The following is a 4,678-nucleotide window of genomic DNA, read 5'->3' on the forward strand; positions in this document are numbered from 1 at the left end:
ATATCACCTCTGTCTAGCTGCAGAACATTTCTGTCACCACCAAAGAGAACCCTGTCCCCATCAGCAGTCACTCCCCACTCCCCTCCCCCAGCCCCTGGCAACCACCAATCTGCTTCCTGTCTTTATGGATGTGCCTGTTCTAGACTTTTTTTTTTTCCTTGAGACGGAGTCTGGCTCTGTTGCCCAGGCTGGAGTGCAATGGCGCGATCTTGGCTCACTGCAACCTCTGCCTCTGGGTTCAAGCGATTCTTCTGCCTCAACCTCCTGAGTAGCTGGGATTACAGGCACCTGCCACCACACCCGGCTAATTTCGTATTTTTACTAAAGACAGGGTTTCTCCATGTTGGCTAACTTTTGTATTTTTTGTAGAGACGGGGTTTCACCGTGTTGGTCAGGCTGGTCTCCAACTCCCGACCTCAGGTGATCTGCCCGCCTTGGCCTCCCAAAGTGGTGGGATTACAAGCGTGAGCCACTGTGCCGGCCAACATTTTTATATGAATGGAATCATATAATATGTGGGCACTGCAGCTTTCATTTGGCCCATGAGCTAAGCATGGATTTACATTTATGAATGGTTGGAAAAAAAAGAATAGTACTTCGTGAAACACAAACATTATATGAAAATCAAATTTCAGTGTGCATAAATGCATCTTACTGTCAGCCATACCCATTCATAGATCCATCATCTATAGCTACTTTTTTTCTGGCTCTGTCTCCCAGGCTGGAGTGCAGTGGCACAATCACAGCTCACTGTAGCCTTGACCTCCTGAGCTCAGTTGATCCTCCCACCTCAGCCTCCCAAGTAGCTTGGAACTACAGGCGTGGGCTACCACGCTCGGCTGATTTTTTGTAGAGATAGGGTCTATGTTGTCCATACTGGTTTCGAACTCCTGGCCTGAAGAGATCCTATCCTGCCTTGGCCTCCTAAAGTGTCGGGATTACAGATATGAGCCACTGCGCCTGGCAATGGCTACTTTCCTGGGATGACGACAGAGTTGAGTCATTTTGAAAGAGACCACGTGGCCCACAAAGCAGAAAATCTTGACTCTGGCCAAAGCTTAGAGACGTTAGCTTCAAGCACAGGGAGAAGCCGGCAGAGCTATGTTCAACTCCAAAGTCTGGACTGAATTCCCAGACTATCGCTGCCTCTCAGTATGTTTTTTTTTTTGAGATGGAGTCTTTCTCTGTTGCCCAGGCTGGAGTGCAGTGGCGTGATCTCCGCTCACTGCAACCTCCACCTCCCGGTTCAAGCAATTCTTGTGCCTTAGCCTCCCGAGTAGCTGGGACTACAGGAGTGTGCCACCATGCCTGGCTAATTTTTGTATTTTTAGTAGAGACAAGGTTTCACCATGTTGACCAGGCTGGTCTTGAACTCCTGACCTCAGGTGATCTGCCCACCTCAGGCTCCCAAAGTACTGGGATTACAGGTGTGAACCACCATGCCTGGCCTCAGTACGCGTTTAATAGACACTGATGAACACTCTTTTGTTGTTGTTGTTGTTGAGACAGGATCTTGTTCTATTGCCCAGGCTAGAGTGCAGTGGTGCAGTCATAACTCACCGCAGCCTCAAACTCCCCGGCTTAAGTGATCCTCCCGCTTCAGCCTCCTGAGTAGCTGTGACTACAGGTGCATGCCACCAAACCCTGCTAATTTTTTATTTTGTTTGTAGAGACGGGGTCTCCCTATGCTGCCCAGGCTGGTCTCCAACTCCTGGTCTCAAACGATCCTCCTGCCTTGGCCTCCCAAAGTGCTGGGTGTGAGCCACCATGCCTGGCTAAGGAATACTTCTTATTGGGCAGGTGCTGGAGTGTGAGCTGTCTACCAGAGTGGGCCAGTCTTTGCCCTCAGGGAGCTTCCAGACAGGGAGGAGACTGAGGGTTAAGTGAAGCTCTATCCAAGCAACAGAGTCACAGGCTGATGGGAAGGCTGAGGGAAAAGTGGGGAGTGCTCAGGGCAGGATAACGGGGCTCTGACTTGGATTGGAGGGGGAGCAGGCAGAAAAAAACCTTTTTTTTTTTTTTTGAGACGGAGCCTCGCTCTGTCGCCCAGGCTGGAGTGCAGTGGCACGATCTCGGCTCACTGCAAGCTCCGCCTCCCAGGTTCACGCCATTCTGCTTCAGCCTCCCAAGTAGCTGGGACTACAGGCGCCCGCCACTACTCCTGGCTAATTTTTTGTATTTTTAATAGAGACGGGGTTTCACCATGTTAGCCAGGATGGTCTCCTGACCTCGTGATCTGCCCGTCTTGGCCTCCCAAAGTGCTGGAATTACAGGTGTGAGCCACCGTGCCCGGCCCAGAAAAAACCTTTTAAGGCTGGGTGCAGTGGCTCACGGCTGTAATCCCAGCACTTTGGGAGGCTGAGGGGGGCAGATCATGAGGTCAGGAAATCAAGACCATCCTGGCCAACATGGTGAAACCCCGTCTCTACTAAAAATACAAAAATCAGCTGAGCATGGTGGCGCACGCCTGTAATCCCAGCTACTCGGGAGTCTGAGGCAGGAGAATCGCTTGAACCTGGGAGGTAGAGGTTGCAGTGAGCCGAGATTGCGCCACTGCACTCCAGCCTGGTGACAGAGTGAGATTCTGTCTCAAATCAAACAAACAACCAACCTTTTAAGCAGGAACTCGAAGGCTGAGGGGTCACTTACAGGAGAGTGGCGAATCTGGACTGTTAATGTCAGCAGTGTGAACATCACCAGCATCTGGGACAGTTTAAGTACCTGGTTGTAAATGTCCGATTTACGAGTGCTGACTTCAGAGTGATTTATTTTGTCTTTTCTTTGGAGACAGGGTCTTGCTCTGTTGCCCAGGCTGGAGTGCAGTGGTGTGATCTCAGCTCACTGCAGCCTTGATTTTCCAGGCTCAAGCAATCCTCCCACTTCAGCCTCCTGAGTAGCTGGGACTACAGGTGGCGGCCACCACGCCTGGCTATTTTATTTTGTCTTATTAGTAGAGACAGGGTTTCTCCATGTTTCCCAGGCTGGTCTGGAACTCCTGGGCTCAAGTGATCTACCCGCCTCCACCTCCCAAAGTGCTGAGATTACAGGCAAGAGCCACCGCACCCAGCCTTTTTTTTTCTTTCTTTCTTTCTTTTTTTTTTTTTGTTATCTGTTGGCCATATATCTGGGCTAGGGACTCCTTTTTCTCTTTTGTTTCATTTTGTTCTTACAGATTTATTGAGATATCATTTACACATCATAAAATTTATTAATTTTTTTTTTTTGAGGCAGTCTTTGTCACCAGGCTGGAGTGCAATGGCAGGACCTCGGCTCACTGCAACCTCCGCCTCCCAGGTTCAAGCGATTCTCCTGCCTCAGCCTCCTGAGTAGCTGGGATTACAGGTGCCTGCCACCATGCCCGTCTAATTTTTTTTGTATTTTTAGTAGAGACTGGGTTTGGCCAGGTTGGTCTCGAACTCCTGACCTCAGATTATTTGCCTGCCTCGGCCTCCCAAAGTGCTGGGAATACAGGCATGAGCCACCACATGTAATTTATTTATTTATTTATTTATAGACAGCGTCTTGCTCCATCACCCAGGCTGGAGTACAGTGTAATTTATTATTTATTTATGTAGAGACAGCGTCCTGGAGTACAGTGGCATGATCACAACTTACTGCAGCCTTGATCTCCTGGCCTCAAGCAGTTATCACACCCCAGGCTCCCAAAGTGCTGGGACTGCAGGCATGAGCCACTGTGTCCGGCAAAGCCGTCTCTTTGAACAGCCCTGTTGGACTCCCTGACATGTTCTGCCCACCAGAGGAGGCCAGCACCTTCCCCTCCCCATAACGCCATTGCACTCCTGCCTGGGTGACAGAGTGAGACCGTATTTTTAAAAAAAATCTGCGGGCACAGTGGATCATGCCTGTAATCCCAGCACTTTGGGAGGCTGAGGCGGGTGGATGACCTGAGGTCAGGAGTTCGAGACCAGCCTGGCCAATATGGTGAAACTCCATCTCTAAAAATTAGCCAGGTGTAGTGGTGGGCGCCTGTAGTCCCAGCTACTCAGGAGGCTGAGACAGGAGAATCACTTGAACCTGGGAGGCGGAGGTTGAAATGAGCTGAGGTCACGCCACTGCACTCCAGCCTGGGCAACAGAGCAAGACTCCATCAAAAAAAAAAAAGGAATGCAAACAAATCCTTACACACACACACACACCACACACACACACACACACACACACACAATAGCCCCAAAGTGGAAGCAAATCAAGTGTCCATCAACAGGCAAACAGAGCAACACAATGTGGTCCATCCACAATATGGAATATTATTCAGCCATGAAAAGGAAGGAAGCACTGACCCATGCTACAGCATGGATGAACCCCAAAAACATGATGTTGAGAGAAGTCGACACAAACGCCACGTAGTGTGAGATTCCATCTGTGTGAAATGCCCGGAACAGGCAACTCCATAGAGCCAGGAAGCAGATGGCTTCCTGTGTCTTCTGTGTTCAGCAGAATTGGTGCCTGGAGCAGGAATGGGTCCATTCTGATGGGGAGAGTGGGGAGGCCCAGGGCCAGGGGGACAGTGGTTGAGTTTGAGCCCCACATTCTGGGCTCCTGGGGAGCTCTTTTTGTGGGAGCAGCCTTCTGACTTGCCTTGTAATTTCAGTGCTTCAGCTTGATGCCCTTCAGCCTCATAATCGGGGTAGAAAATCATAATGATGTTATTAAACAA

Source organism: Nomascus leucogenys, chromosome 10 (assembly GCF_006542625.1).
Source record: "Nomascus leucogenys isolate Asia chromosome 10, Asia_NLE_v1, whole genome shotgun sequence".
In the NCBI taxonomy this organism is placed as follows: domain Eukaryota; kingdom Metazoa; phylum Chordata; class Mammalia; order Primates; family Hylobatidae; genus Nomascus; species Nomascus leucogenys.